Source organism: Heloderma suspectum, chromosome 8 (assembly GCF_057233095.1).
Source record: "Heloderma suspectum isolate Gila_16-S chromosome 8, 16-S_ref, whole genome shotgun sequence".
NCBI lineage: Eukaryota > Metazoa > Chordata > Lepidosauria > Squamata > Helodermatidae > Heloderma > Heloderma suspectum.
Window position 1 is genome coordinate 2903523 of NC_139465.1, and position 16767 is coordinate 2920289.

The 16767-nt window shown below is 41.3% G+C and overlaps 1 protein-coding gene across 25 annotated transcripts in view; it reads left to right on the top strand.

Annotated features, from left to right (window-relative positions):
* The window catches only part of ANKRD11 (ankyrin repeat domain 11), a 262296-nt gene that overhangs the window by 22787 nt on the left and 222742 nt on the right, over positions 1-16767 (top strand). For 17 of the 25 annotated variants that reach the window (XR_014784698.1, XR_014784699.1, XM_084812699.1 and 14 more), the window contains exon 2: positions 5248-5326. The exons of the other annotated variants lie outside the window; for them this stretch is intronic. The gene's annotated coding sequence lies outside the window, so the exon portion shown is untranslated. The remainder of the gene's footprint in view (positions 1-5247; positions 5327-16767) is intronic. 25 annotated transcript variants of the gene reach the window in all.

The following is a 16767-nucleotide window of genomic DNA, read 5'->3' on the forward strand; positions in this document are numbered from 1 at the left end:
TTGTTGTTTTTCCAAATGTTTGGTATTGTGCAGGGTACTGCTTGGATATCAGCAATGCAAATTCTAGAATTAAGAGTGAAACAAAATGGCTTCTTCACACTGATATACTCACACCAGGATAGAAATACAGGCAAGTGCTTGGTACTGATCGGGTGGATGAGTAACGATTGCCAGCCACACACAGTGATGTGAATAAAGTTAAGCTTCTTGAGTTGCAGAGTTGTCCTTTTAAACAGAAGGTCAATATTATTCTGCAATCGTTTTTCAAAATAGGCACAATGGCATCTTCTGATGGACCAGTGTCTTGGTCAATAGTACCTGGAATACGAAGGCTTCAATGTACGAATCTTTATGAGCAGTTACAACAGTGGCAATTGTTATACAGTTAATTAGTCTGGACACGTAATGCAAAAGAAACTCTTTTCAGAGTTAAACAATCAGTACATTAGATGTTTTACGTTACTGACACATTTTGACGTCTACTAGACATTACACTTTTGGTTACCAGGAAATGTCATATTAGTTGCTTTTTCTTTACATTGTGGACCTTCTGAATTTTGATCTTTAGTGAATATACTCTTAACTCAATTATACATTGTCATTACTGAGAGATAAAAAGCTGCTGTACTGAAGTAACTTGAATGTTGGACCTGGGAACCAGGATTAAAATTCTCAGCCATGAAGTTCACTAGGTTGCTTTAGGCGGTATCTCTGTCTAACTTGCTTCACAGGATTATTGTGAGGATAAAATGGGATAACCCCTTGAACTACTTGGAGGAAGGGCCAGATATAAATATGACAATTGAGGATGAAGGACACTCCCCCCCACCGCCTCTTCTCTTAAAGTTTGCAAGCTTGTACAGTCTTGCCCATAAAAATAGGCCCAATAAAATGTATCACCTTACCTGCTTTGTTTCTTTTCTGTATCATGTGCAGCTTCCTTTCTGTTTCGAATTGCAAAAGATTCCTGTGGCAGCTAACAGAAATAGAAGCGTAACACTAGAAAGGCATTTTGCTTTGTTCTCTTTTTTTCATGCTCTCCTGAAAACTAATCAGCCCTTCTTTGCTTTTCATTTCAGCACTCCCTTCCCATCTGTTCCTTACTTTACCAAATGCCCTGGAAGTTCATGTACCACCTGTCCCCTAAATGTGCCCACTTTTCCCAGATACTCCCCTCTAGATTGTTTTTTTTCACATGGTGCCTTCTGCTTGACATTCTTGGTACTGTGTTTTGGTGGCTGCTAGTCTGTTATTTCTTTTCTAGCTAATATACACCTGCTTCACACAGAATGGTGGCAATTCCTGGGTTGTTTAAACCAGGATTGCTGGGAACAAGTACCACATGTGAGCCATTTCCTGGTTTGTTTTGTGATATGCAAACCAAGAAACTATGGGTTAGGCAACCCAGAGTTAACCCAAATTTGCTCATGGTTTGTTGTTGGGTTTAGTTTGGATTGTTTAACCCATAAACAACCCAGACGTTCTGGGTTTGCATGTCATGAAACAACCCTGGGTTGTTAATTGAAACAGGAAATGGCTCATGCATGGTGCTTATCCTTGGCAATTCCTGGGTTAAACAACCCAGGAATTGCCACCATTATGTGTGAACTGGATCATACAATCTGACTGCACTTAAAACATTTGGATATTTCTGCAGATCATGGTATTAAGTAAAAACCAGAGCTGAGATCTTCTGTCCTATGTAGTATGTGGTTGGTTGTCCATTGTTCAGGAGCACAATGTTAACAAAGCAATACATGCCTTTGTTTTCTTGGCTCCAGCAAGCTTGGTAGTGCTGGAAAAGAAGCTGGCTTGTAAGGGAGACTGATAATTTCCAAATAAAGGCACTCCAACTTGCCTTCATGATTAAATAAGCTGCTCATATTTTTTTCTTTTTTTGAAACCTTAAGGAAAAAAATATGTATGCTTCACTTTTTAGTTCAACCTCTGGAGTCTGTATATGGCTTAATTTTAGCAAATATTGGTGGTTTAGTAAGCCAGGATACTAGTAGTAAGGACTGCTTACCATCTGTTTCAACATTTTTAAACCTGTCAGAGGTCCTTTTCAAATGGAATATTCTGTACTTGGCTTAGCCTCCTGCTGTCTGGATTGCTTTGTTATGCCTTGTAGCACATTGGTTCATTTTCCTACTTCAGCAATGGGTTTTCCTGTTACATTTGCATTTGTGAAGTCATTTGAACTAATCAACTATAAAAGCTAATCAACTATAAAAGCATTGAAATACCCAGGCATTGGCCTGGTTCACAAGTGATGACAACCCAGAGTACGGGTTGAGTATGGGTTGTCGTTGAATCATAGGTTGTCATTACGTGCAAACCCTGCCTTTTGTTCAACTCTGGGTTGTTAACCATGATGTCAGGAGCACTCTGGCGGCTTCTCCCAGTAGATTCCAATAGCCAACTCAAGACACAGATGAAAGGATTTCTTTTCAAAGCTTTAATCCTTTTACAACTTAATGACTCTTTCAGATGCTAATCACCAGCGACTAAAGCAAGGAACAGCAGGGTAGCCTAAGCTTCAAGTAGTCAGTTGATCCCCGTTTGAAAGAGAGTCACTTGAAGACCCAGAACTTATGGGCTAGGGAGAGATCCTCCCTCTTTCCCTTGGGTCCATGGGAGGCGGCCGTTGCTTGTGCGCCAAATGGGCGCTATGCCTCCTTTCCGCACCCTCCATCACTCGTTGCTCTTTGCATCTGCGTCGATCATCTAAGAAGCCCCCTTCCTGCATTCCCTCACTACCTGGGTCGCTATCTATCTCTGGAATGCTGGCAGGAGGAATCTCTGCCAGGTGCTGAGCCTGTGAGGGATGAGCTGGCCCCTCTCCCACGGATAGCTGTTCCTCCTCAGAATCCAAACTGCTCTGAGGCTCTCTGGGCTCAGTTTCCACCCTGACACATCAACCACCCAGGAAGAGAACCCATCATTCGTTGTTGGGTTGTAAATTCTGGGTTGTTCATGGTTAACAACCCATAGTTTAACCACAAGGCAGGGTTCACATGTAATGACAACCTGCAATTCAACAACAATCCACACTCTACCAGTACTCTTGGTTGTTACGTGTGAACCAGGTCAATGCAATATAATAATTTTTATCCATATTTATTTATGAAATTATGTACGGGACATCTCTTGGCCCCCAGAAGGTGCCAAGGTGATGTACAACTTTAAATTTTAGAACAATATCACACATTAATTAAAAAGAAGGGGGAAAAATCCATAACAATTCCACCCTGTTTTTAAAGATATCTAAAATTATTCAAAAACTTTACAAAACAAAAATGTTTAAAGTTTTAAATCACAAGGCAGCTGGTTCTTTATAAGACCTTTGGCTAAATGTACATGTCTGTTTGGGGGGCAGGTTATGATCCTTGTCTCTTGAATGAGTTAGTGGCTTGTTTATGTAATCCTGCGCAAAGTGATTTACCATACTTCCAGCATTCTTGACTATTGGCTATGCTGGCAGGGGCTTCTGGGATCTACCTTCTACTCACCCCTGCTTCACAACTCCTATTAATTCTCACAATGATGATGTGATGCTAGTTATGATAGATACATAGTTCAGGCTGATTTCCCAAAGGCCATTATTGAGGGAGTACTTGAATGCGTGTCTCTGAAGCCCTAGCCTAACAGTCGTTTTTTATTATTAGTAGTACTTATTACACTCAATACCCCACTCTTTCTCCAAAGAGGATTATATATGTTTCCCAGGCGGTCCCCCACCCAAAGGTCTTATAGGGCCAGACCTGATTAGCTTAGGCAGTAGAACTGCATCCTGTGTTGGGCCATTATTTAGTTGTCATTGCACTGCATTGCTCATATTTACTTTTTGTTTTTCTACTAGAGGTAGTTGTATGTATAGCTTCTGAATACTGAATGCGTGCCTTTTCCTTTTATAGGTTAGCCTTGGCTTTTTTGACTTAAGAACAGCTGGCTTCTCTGCAGTTATGAGTCACACAACTTGCTTGTTCTAGAATGCTAATAGCAGACACCAGATAGTCTTATGGTAGTGTTAGATATAAAAATCCAAAAAACCAATGAGCATACTATTTTAAAAGGGAGGGGTTATTTTTATTTGGAAATATTAGTTTCTGCTAATGTTTATGAAACTGCTAGCATGGGATAGTTATAAGATACATTTCTGAATGATATTCATGAGCACTTACCTGTATTTATATAACACTGATCCTGCTTTTGTTTCTAAACCTGGACAATAAATAAATAGTTTGAATTTTAAAGTGGTATTTTTTCTTTGAGGGGAAAAATCTTGTGCTACTGTCTTAATTCCTACATGTGTTCTTTCCATTCCTTTGTCTTGAAAAATCTTCAATTGCTAAACATAACAAGGATGTTTAGTAAACAAGTTATATAATTTTGTCAATCCCAGGTTATCTCAATCAGCGCAATCCTACTGAGGTAGTCAGCAGCCTCTGAAGTCGGAGGCTGCTGAGTAGCCAATGCAGGGCCTTGCCTCCATGCTCTGGCTACCCTGCATTTTTGGCTAGATGGCCGATTTTGGCTGTCTAGCTGCAGCTTCAGGGAGGGGTAGGGAAGGAGGCCACCCAGCACATAGGAAGCTGTGTAAATCTGCTTCCATGGTCTCCTCCCCTCCCCCAGGACTGCCCCGTTTTTGCTGTCTCTTCACTCCATTTCCAAGTGCAGAGACGTAGCTGGTGCAGAGAAAACCGTGCTGGCTATGAGTGGACAGGGAGTGTAGTTTCTGGGAACTGTGTTTGGAGCCCTGGCAGTGTCTAGTGGCCATAGGATTGCTCCCTCCGATACTTAAAATCTCCCCCCCGCCCATGCCAAGGAAGCAGATGTCTTTTCTGTTTCTTTTTACTCCGGCTTTCTAACAGGATTTTGTCCAATTTTATTTGAACCATTTTCATTGCTTTGTGTGAATCTGAATCATTTGAGAGGAGAATACAACTTGGGGTAGGAGAGATGGAGGAGAAACCCTGGACGTGAACCGGCAGACATTTTTGGATGGACCTGTAGACAGGCATACTGCCAGAAATAATTTCGTATGATAGACGTATATTTATGAAATTCCTGCTTCAAAGTCTTTTATGTTTGAACCAGTCGTAATAATGGACTATTGAAGTAGCAAAGCACCATGGGAATAGAATTCAAAAGATGGTTATATGAGGTATAATTTTAACATGCTTCTTCGTCTGAAGCCTCGATTGTGAGTGTTAATATTTATACAAGGTAATTTTTGTCTTTCAGAATACTGAGCTTCTTTGGGGACACCCCTTTTTGGATTTTATCCATGTCCTGTTAACTGGTACTTTCAGCTATGGAATCGGTAAATATTTTGCTGCCTCTTTTCCTAAACACTTTTTTTCTTTTTCAGTGGAGTAGCTTATATAAAAGTTAAAGAAAAGCAATATATGACTATGAATTGTGGTAGTGATTTTTCATTTACTCTTCTTAAATGTAAGTATTTTAATAGGTTTTTGTAGAATAGCTCAGTTGGAGTCAGTTTTGTAGTACAGGAAAAATGTCTTCAGCTTATTAGGAAACTGTAATTTCAATTTTTAAAAATTCAAATGTAGCAAGTTGGTTTTGTCTTCAAGGCTTTTCTTAATTGCAATTTAATGTATAGCATCTTCTGCAAATAAGGCTTGAGGGAGAGGTTTCCTATCCGTCTGCTATATACAAGTGCACTCCCCACCCCCACCCCCTGCCATCAGGAGAGAGCTCGTGTGTGTTAGGGTTGCATCTGCTTGCAGTTGTTAATTGTCACAGGTGGTCAGCCAAGTGCCTAATTGCAAGACAGGTTTTATGGTGGGTTATAAGTCCTTTGCTGATGATTCAACGGTGTCTTTGCAGAGAAGCATGTCATAAACCAGGTTCAACCAAGTATCTAAAACCAGAGAATTCACTAAGATGTTAATTTGCCTATTGCGTGATCTGGTGGTGGTAATGTGAAGGTTATAGACAATAAAAAGTCTGTTTGGGGGGTGGGGGGTGTTTTGTCCAAAGCCTTCGCCAATTACCACTTTTCAAGGAAACAATTGGAATTGCATTTCAAAAATTTAAAAGTAAAAGTTGTAGGACAATTTCAGTGTGATTATTTTAAAATAAGGCTTTTATAGCATAATGGTGGCCAGACACCAACTGTGGTCTTTCACTTATGTGCTGTAGTACAGGTTTAGACCTGATGTAGTCTTCTCTCTCATCCAGGCTGAGCCTCTTAAAGCTTGTACGTTAATCAGCCACTCTGTGTTGAATGAGACCCAGCAGTGAGAGGCAAACTGAACTTCTTGTTAATGAAAGGAGGAGTTTTTCTTTTCTTTCTACTGCTGGAGGAAGGAGGGGGTAGGGTTTCACATCCTTCAGAAGCAGCTCAGCCAGTTCCCTTTCCACTGATTATTGCCATTGTATGGATCAGTGTTTGCAGTTTCTGGATTAGGGAGTAACTATGCTTATTGTAAAAGAGGACAGGGAAAGCAGCAAACTATTTTTAATACAACTCCCGCATGTACGTTCTTTGGCCTTTATGTACAACTGGAAAGCATGACTGTCTCTGCAACTTAGCTAAATCAGGGGTTGTTTCCTTACTGCAGGTGAGAAGTTTCCTAATGACCTGGTTTGCATGACATGACAGCCCACCATGGCTCAATTTACTGGCAGCAGCTGTTCTGGCCATTTTTGCATGGTACCCACTGGCACCCAGCTTACCATAGCTTGTCATGTTGTGTGAACTCAGGCTGCAGGGATTGTTTGAGGGTTAGTCAACCCTCAAATAACCCACAGTTTGCTTTGGGTTGTCTGTCCTTCAAACTATCTCTGCCACCTGGGTTTGCAAAACACGGCAACCCAGGGGCCTGTAGGTGCCATGCAAAAATGGTGCCTGTGGGTACCTGGCATGATGCAGCAGCCTCGTGGTTTAAGTAAGGCACGGTGGCCTGTCATGTCATATGAATTAGGTCATTGAAGAAAGTTCTCTCTCAGGGTCTTTTGTTGGAGTAGCTTTTCTATAAAAAAATTATTAATGAATGTGATCCTGGATTGAATTTGACATAGGGTGAAAAAGTGATTCATCTAATGAGTAAATATTTGAGCTTGTTGATTAAGATTCTGATAATTAAATAATGAGGTCTGAACTTTGTTTGTGAGATTTAAAAAATTCTACATTTTTGAAGCATATCATTTCATTTTTAACATGTCTATAAGAGCATGCTAAGGAATATGTGCTGTGAGGTTTTGTCCAGGAGCCTGCCATTTGTCTCCACAGTGACATTCCACACTGCTGATGTGGTTCTATGTCAGTTAAAACAAAAAAGTGGTAATGTCTGGGAGAAAAAGCTATTTCACATCAATCTCTCAAGTGAAGCGTAATACTGGCCAGGTTTACTGTTTTGTAATTACCTTGAAACAATGCACTTCCTTGGGAGGTCTTGTTTAGAGGTCCCTTCCTGAAGAGAAATGAGATTAGTGAGATATCAGGGCAGGGCTTGCTTGGGCAGAAGGCTTAAGTGCCCTAGTAGTGTATGCCAGTGTCCCACACATTTAGTCTGGAGAGCTCCCTAGGATGGTCTCTTTTGGGGGATCCCCTGATGAATAACTGTTGTCTTTTGTTTCTGTTAGTTGAATTATTTGTTTTTAATGTTTGTTTTGCTTCATTTTAGGTTTTGTATATTGATTTTACAAGCTCTAAATCAATCATTGTATAAATTGAAAGTTGTTATGGTGTGCAGCAGATAAAAGACATTCAACTGGGGAGGCCTGTTATAATGTAAAAACCTGTTATCTATAGGGTTGCGTTGCTTCTCAGACTTTTGGCTAAGATCAAGTATAGTATCTATAGGGTTGTGACAGTCACAAGTTTTATAAAGAGAGCTTCATTTAGATTAATTATCTAATTAGATTAATTTTTGTGAACCACCCAGAAAGCTTTGGCTATTGGGCGGTATAGAAATAAATAAACAAACAAACAAATAAAATTATTGCCCTCCTCTATCCAAGGGCTCATGATGAGCAAAAATAAATGTTTCATTTAATTTGGTGTCCTTAGCTTCTGAATTATGCATTGTGGTTGTTTGAATGTTTTTGTAAACACCCCCACCTCAACACACATAAGATTCTTTTCAGTAACTTTCACTTATAAATTACTATTGAATGTACAATATGTCATTGCAAATCCACATGACAAATTATATTTGTTGTGTGCCTTTGACTTCACTTCCAGTATGGGTGATAATTTAACACCCTTGGTGTAGTACTATTTTAAATTTATGAACAAGATTAGTTAAAACCACAGCTCTTTAGACAGAATCCTTTAATAGCATGGTATTTTCCACAAAAAGGTCTCAGCTCACAGGGGCCTAGAGAGCTGAGTCTGTTGCAGAGCTCAAAGGTGCGTCAGTGCTATTTTATCACATGCCACCACTATACCTTTCCTGTGTACATGTATGTATTCTCCCTTATGGCACACGGCCTGAACAAGACAGCTTTCTAGGCATAAACATGCTTAAAATTAGGAATTGGAGCAATGGTTTCATTTCTCCTGTGGACATATCCTTTCCATTGGCTTGATAGATTGGGTGTGTTTTCTAGTACCAAATGCCCAAGCTGCAACAGTGCTAAAATTCAAACTATTACTGATAAATGACAAGGACTGGGTTTCCTGGAATTATAAGGTTTTGTCAAGACCTAGGAATTATAACATGTTTTAAAATTGTCTTGGAGAGCTTATGGATGCTTTCCCATTCTTGATTTGGTACAAAGGCTAGTATCCTGTTGTGCTCATGCATTCACGGGAGCAATTGCTCAGGCAACAGGGCTTTTCCGCTTGTAAAAATAGCCCCAGATGGGCAGAAATGCTCATTTCCAGAATGGGGCAGGTCAGCAGAGCTCGCAGAAGGGAACTCTGCTGACCTGATCCATACATGAGTGTTTCTGCTTGTTTCTGGAGTTCTTTACACTACAGTTCAAAAGCCCTGTTGTGTAAATGAGCACAGTGGAATCAGCAGAGGCAGAGTGGCTCCATTGGATATGGCCCAAAGTACATTGGCTACCTATTGAATTGGGTGCATGGTCCTTAAATTTCACCATTCTTCCTGGTCAAGCTGTTGGAGAATCTCTTCCCAATAATATGATGACTGTGCCCTAAAGAATGCTGGGATTGCTGTAGAAGAATATGGTCTCAATGCAGCTGGAGTTGTGGCAGTTTTATATTCCTTGGTGACAGCTGTGTCGTTCTGTGCAGTATTAGTGTCTGAGTTGTATATGGGCTTCTATTTAGTATTCTCTGGTGTAATAAAATTAATGGAAAATGAAATTAAAAAAGCAACACAGCCAAGTTTCTGGATCTCTGAAGTACTGTAAGATACAACACCAACAAGCATGCTTTATTTATGTGTTTCTTATTGAAAGGCATTTGGCCTTACCAAGTTATCAGGCTCTTGGCTTTCTTGAAGAAGGCTACTTTTTATTATCACTATTCAGAGCTAATATTCCAGGATTTCAGTAGCAGAGAATTCTAGTGTAAGCTGACAGCTGGTATAATTCTCACTGCTCACAATTTTCATTAGAGAAGCTGACAGGTCAAGGCTTTCTCTGAGCAGGAGTGAGATTGAGGTGGTGGTTTTGGCAGTAGTACTTCACAGAGTTCGTAATGAACATGTAGGTGTAAGATTAAAAGGATGAATATGGTGATGGTGCTAAACATAATTGTTTTTCCAGCCTTCAGTCTTGCCTCATTCTGACCTCCCAAGAAGAATACAATTGAAAAGCTGAGGCTGATAGTGGAAAGGCAATTTCAGCACACACTTCAAAGAATTAAATTGTCTTCTGAAAAGCCACATATTACAAAGCAGATAGAATTGCTTAGACAAAATGGGGCCATCTTTGTTAACATAGCCCACTTCCATTAGCGACATTTCAACCTGAGTACGGTAGCACAGGGGTGGGCAGACCTTAGGTTTGTGGGATATACTTTTTTTTTTTTTTTTGCCAGAGCCACAAGATCCACCAGCCAGTGCCACTCACAAAATGGCAGCTTGTGGGTGGGAGCTGCTCACAAAATAGTGGCCTTTTGCATCTATGGCTGAATATAGAGCTAGAATTACAAATTTTACATGAGATTCTAGCAACCCAATCGTATGAATGCTTGTGATAGGCATTCTCAGAATTGGTGTTAGTAATTACCATCAGTAATGAATAAGATTTTTTGAAGAAAGTTTTCTAAAACAGGAAATTTTCCGGAAAATTTTCCACTCCTTTATTTTTCTATGGAAATTTTCCATTTCACATGTCAATTAGTAAAAATGAATGTATGCCAATTGCAAATGCAGTGTTAGGCAAGCTTGGCTATTTCAAAGATGTAATGAATGTTTTTCAGGTGATTATCCCTAGCAAGTCTGTGAGGGAATAAATATATGTCATTTAAATACATATATGACTCAGAGTCAAATGGAAATAATAGTGACAGTGAAACTGAAGGTGCCCCAACAACCTTAGTGGGAGAGAGTTGAACTTTGTTGAAATAGATGAGTGGTTGTCAGCGTATCAATCACAGTTCTTTAGGTTGCTAAAATTAATTAGTATGTCAACAGTTTTAAGTACTATTGTTTTTTCTTAAATTTAAACAATGTAACAGAGGTACATGTTATTGTCTTTACATTTTTATAACTATTCCAATAAAAATTTACATAATAATAACATTTAAATTATGTTCAATGTGCTTTAATTTTCCCCCTCAAATATTTCAGGTCCAATACTTGTGGTGTATTGGGACAAAACATTAACATTTTTAGCTTTGTTTACTGAATACAGATAAAACAAAGCATGCTGAAATAGATCTCTTTCGAGCAGGAGCGAGCAGCTTGTGGCCCTCCAGATGTTTGGCTTATGGCTCCCATCAGGAGTCATTGGTAAGGATGATGGGACTTGTAGGCCAAAACATCTGCTCTAGGGCATCAGAATATGTTCCTATGCAAACTGAAAATTTTCCTATGCAAATGAACCTGTGCAAATTAACCTAATTTGCATTGGGAAATTTTCTAGGAAAACCCAAATTCCTGATTACCATTATAGTGGGACTTACTTCAGAGTAACATGCACAGACTTAAACTCGCTCTCTCCCATTTTCAAAAGGAAAATACACACTTAAAATAGTGCTCCCCCACCACTTTTAGTTCAGCCCAGTAGCCACATTTAACCATTGCTCTCTGGCAGCCCCAGTTGAATCTCTTCTACTCTCTCCTCAGTGTATGGGCTGCACAGTTGAACCAGTGCTTGTTAGTGGGCCCCTGAGTGAGTCTCTCCTTCTTATCTCTCCTTTATATACTAGCTGGGCCTCAACAAGCACAGAAGGGCCCAGCAAACAATGTTCTTCACCTCATGTCCTTGCTCACCTCATCAACTTGTGCATGTTTAGCACTTACGGGGGTTCTCAGTTCATACAAAGCAGCTGAGTGGGGTGTGTTTATGCTGTTTGTATGCAGGATGATAGTCAGCAGGCAGTTGTGGGGCACAGGAGCCAGTGCAAGTGAGAAGAATGTGGCTCATTAATACCAATACAATACAGCAAGAGGCAAGGAAGGAGGCGGAGCAAGGAAGCACCATCATGATAGACTGTGGCTGGCCCCATGGGATCATTGTTCTGTCTGTCCCTGCACTAGCAATTTGAATGAACAGGCTGGTGTTACTTCAGAAGGAAAAGATTTGTAAGATCAGGATTCTGTCAAAAGTTTGAACTAAAATTTTCCCAGCTTTCTTGAATACATTTTCAGATGAGGCATAAGATAATAAAGGTGTTGGGTTAATCAAGCTACCAGTTTCAACAAGGAATGAACATTTACAGCCCATTCAGTACCTTTTGCCTGTAAAATCAACCTCCTTGCATCTAACTCTTTGAAATATCTATCCTGTACGTTTGTGGAAAGAACAGAAATAAAGTGATCTCTGTTCTTGGAGGAATGCATAATTGCAGTGGGCAGATTCTATGAGAAGACAAAAAGCATAGGGGAACGGTTCCTGGTCTTCAGCCTCTCCAGAAGCAAGTATTGGCTCTTCTCTCTCCCTCTCTCTCTCTCTTTCTCTCCCCCCCCCCCCCCGGTATCCTAGGTCAGAGGGAAAGAGAAGGCTTGCTATTCAGCATCTCTGTTTTCAAAGAGTTTGTGAAACAATGAGGGTTGGAGGTTAATTCTCTGGGACAGGATAGTAACCTATGCATGTTGTCTTTCAAAATTTATCTAGAATGTTTTTACTGGATACTGATGCCTGGAAGTTCACCCGTCTGAGATACCTCATAGTTCACCCATTTTGCTGTTATGGTCCACTACAGTAATATTGTGGGAGAAAGCCAATAAGCTGAATACAGCCCTCGTAATCTTTATGCCTTCTTTTCCACTGCAAAAGAGGTGGAACTTACTTGCCTAAGTGAAATGTATTTGAGACTCTGCCATAGAATACATATGGACTATCTGATGGTCAGAATAATTTTCCTCTCTGTTTGCCTGTATGCTGAAGATTGCTTCCAGAATATCTGAAACCTTCTTCTTTTGGTCTGCAGTAGTTTAGCTTCTAGCCGGGAGTGGGCAGAAGGTAGATTGAGATACACTGGACAATCGTTGGATGATGTGCAATAGATCTGACTCCCAATGCTTTAACTACAGCAACAGTAAAAATGTATTTGTTTTCTAAATTAGGCTGTTAGACTCTGTGAACTGAGGTAATTTAAATGTAGATCTGTACTTGTATATGCAGGTCATCCCCGTGTATCGTTCATGGGGTGGAAGAATGTGCTCCATCCCCTGAATGATTGTTTTGTGTCTGGTTCCACCTCCTAGTTACCACTTCACACATGGCTCTGGCTGGTGGACCTCCGCATTCTTGTAAAAAAACCAGTAGATTTTGCACGTCTTGAGGTCAGCCAACACTGTGCCAGTGGGAAATGCTTGCGTTGTATACTCTTCAGCATGATAACTAAAATCTTGCTTTGAAGACTTTCTCACTTAAAATAAGGTATATTGGCTAACTTCCTTGGGTAAGCATGTGTAACTGCTAATCGTTATTGAACCTTTTTTCCTGGTTAGATTCTCATTAAAAAGTGGCTTCTATACATACAATCTAGTTACTGCAAGTCTAAATAATATTTTTATTGAATTACAGAAGGCTGTGTGGATAAAACTTAAACAAAAGCAGATAGATGTATTGAGGTTCATCTAAGGACAGCATACTTGGCCCTGGCATGACATAGCAAGTGTTATGGTCAGAGGGGTGGGATTAGGTCTCTGGTCTGAAGGCACTCAATGCAGCAGTTGTGCTGAAGGGGCTTTTGTGTCTACTCAGTGCATGGATGGGAGACTGCCTGAGAACCTCGTGTACACTGTCTTGGGTTCCATGGAAGAAATGTGGGATATAAATGTAATATATTAACTTAATGGAGTGTGCCATCATGTGCTGCTCCTCACATTGTGTATCATTATGTGTTCTGTGGCACTTGAACACACAAGCTCTCGTCCGGATGAACTGACAAATACCAGCATTTGATAGCCTAGGCCCGACTGGTTTTAGGATGTGTACATGTTGTTGTTTCCTCCTTGTCCTCCACTCTCCCATCAGCTGTTGAGGTGAGAGTGGACAAAGTGCAGCAGCTGAGTCTTAAGTGAGGATCTGAGTGCTCTCATTTGTATTCTGTTGCTGGTATTACCACAGCCATGTGCCCTTGTTGTGGTAGGGCTCATGCTTCCCAACTGTTTCATTTTAAATTAATCTTTGGCTTTTCTTTTGCATCCACAGTCAGTGCATTGTCTTGACTACACTCCTCCTACAAGGGTCCCCACTAAAACACTTCCACTCTTTCCTTCTGATGTGACTTTTCTGTTACTGCTCTTCTTTTGCTTCCAAAAGTGATAATTTTTAAAAGGGTAGTTCTGTCTTAAAGACATTGAAGGAGGTGCAGTCTGTGAATAGGCTGATAGTTACTTAGTTATCTTGAGTCTGTGTGAGTTTGGCATTGGAAGAGAAAGTCCAAATGAATGCAATGCAGCATGGTGCATTGGCCTTTGGCTGGCTGAAATACTGAGGAAACCATACTAATTCCTTTCCATGCGTTGAATACATTTATTTACTTACTTACTTGAGGTATTTTTATGCCACTCCTCAACCAAAAAGGCTCCCAGAGCGACTTACACATAGGCCTGGTTCGGACATCACGACAACTGAGAGTATGGCTGAGGATGGGTTGTTATTGAATTGTGGGTTGTTGAATTGTGGGTTGTCGTTATGTGTGAACCCTGCAGTATAGTTTAACTATGGGTTATTTACCATGAACAACCCAGGAAGAGAACCCATGGTTTGTGGTTGGGTTGTGAACTCTGGGTTCTTCTTCATGGTCTCTGTGATTTACACATATGGGTTATACGCCTGCACAGAACAGCCAGTCGGAACATTCTGGAGCTAAACTGAGCTTTAGGTGGGAGCCCCTCCCACCTCCTCTATATATGCTTCAGGCGTGGTTCCTGCTTGCCTCTCAGTTCCTTTTTGTCCGCCACAGTCACTGGCAGCATTTGGAACGTCCTCTCTCCTTTCGGCAATCCTACAAATTGGAGGTTTTTTGCTATATAGTTATTGTTCCTTTGGGATGCTGAACAGAGCTTCTTTCTTCTCACTTTTTCTCTTCTATCCTATTTTCTCTGAGTTTTTCTTCTCTTTTTCCACCTCTCAGGGGTGTATGGTCTTTAAGGCCTTCTTCAAGCATGGCACTTAGTGCAGCAGGAAAATTCTGTTCACCAACAGGCATTGTGACTGCCTCCTCTGCCTAGTAGGGGCACATGACAACTCTGACACTCACTGCAGAGTATTTGCCACGCGGGCCAGGAGAAACAGGACAGTATGCCTCAGTGCCCTACTCTGGGAGCAAGCCCTCAAATTGGCAGACCTGGCCACTCTTAATTGGTCTTTACATACTGCCTTGGCCTCTGTCTGCAAGAACTCCGAAAAATAAAAAGAAAGCAGGTTGCCAGCTTGAATCTGACACTGAACCTGAATGCCCCCCGATACTGACCCAACTACTGTGGGTCACATCACCAACTACCAGAGACACCCATCCTAGAGAAACTGCAACCTCCAAGGGATCTCAACTCCCCAGACGGCATTCAGTGTCCAGGCTTGGTACTGGAATATGGCTCCCAGAAACACTTCTCCCTAGAATCCAACTATGAATCACCCAAGCATCTACCAATCTTCCTGTGGTAAAAACCTGGACTGAACTAAACAGTGCCTTTGACTACTCCAACAGAGTCTACCCTCAGACTCTTCGAGATGGACTCAAACCCTTCCTCCCTGCCTGGAGGTCCATCACCATAGACAAGTGGGTTCTTTCCATAATTGCCTGAGGCTGTATAATCAAATTCAGATAACGCCCCCCATCTGGGATCTTTCACTCAACAAGACTTACTCAAGTCTTTCGGGAATAAATCTCTACTATATTAAGCAAGGGCACAATAGAGAAACTTTATCCTACTCAAAGAACCACTGGCTTCTTTTCCAGATATTTTATGGCCCCCCCCCCCAAAAGATGGCAGTCTTCGCCCTATATTAGACCTCAGAGATATCAACACCTTCATCCAACTCAAAAAAAATCAGGATGACCACACTTGCCACCGTTCTCCCACTCCTGCGTTGAGAAGACTGGTTCATGATGATAGACCTCTGTGATGCGTATTTCCACATCACCATTTGTTGTTCAGTCGTTCAGTCGTGTCCGACTCTTCGTGACCCCATGGAACATAACACGCCAGGCCTTCCTGTCCTCCGCTCTCTCCTGGAGTGTGCTCAAGTTCATATTCGTTGCATCAGTGATGTTATCTAGCCATCTCATCCTCTGCCGTCCCCTTCTCATTTTGCCTTCAATCTTTCCCAGCATCAGGGTCTTTTCCAGAGAGTTTTCTCTTTGCATTAGGTGGCCAAAATATTTGAGGTTCAGCTTCAGTATCTGTCCTTCCAATGAGCACTCAGGGTTGATTTCCTTTAGGATGGACTGATTGGACTTCCTTGCAGTCCAGGGGACTCGTAAGAGTCTTCTTCAGCACCACAGTTTGAAAGCATCAATTCTTCAGTGCTCAGCCTTCCTTATAGTCCAGCTCTCACAGCCATACATTGCTATTGAGAAAACCATAGCTTTGATTAGACGGACCTTTGTCGGCAAGGTGATGTCTCTGCTTCTTACTATGCTGTCGAGGTTTGCCATAGCTTTCCTCCCAAGGAGCAAGCGTCTTTTAATTTCATGGCTACAGTCACCGTCTGCGGTGATCTTGGAGTCCAAGAAAATAAAATCTGTCACTGCTTCCATTTCTTCCCCTTCCGTATGCCAGGAAGTGATGGGGCCAGATGCCATGATCTTCATTTTTTTAATGTTGAGTTTCAAACCAGCTTTTGCACTCTCACCCACAGCAAGAGGCTCTTGAGATCCTCTTCGTTTTCTGCCATTAAGGTGGTATCGTCTGCATATCGGAGGTTGTTGATAATTCTCCCAGCAATCTTAATTCCGACCTGTGATTCATCCAACCCGGCGTTTCTCATGATGTACTCTGCATATAAGTTAAATAAGCAGGGCGACAATATGCAGCCTTGTCGTACTCCTTTCCCAATTTTGAACCCATCGGTTGTTCCATATCTGGTTCTTACTGTTGCTTCTTGACCCTCGTACAGGTTTCTCAGGAGACAGGTAAGGTGGTCTGGTACCCCCATCTCTTTCAGAATTTGCCACAGTTTGTTGTGATCCACACAATC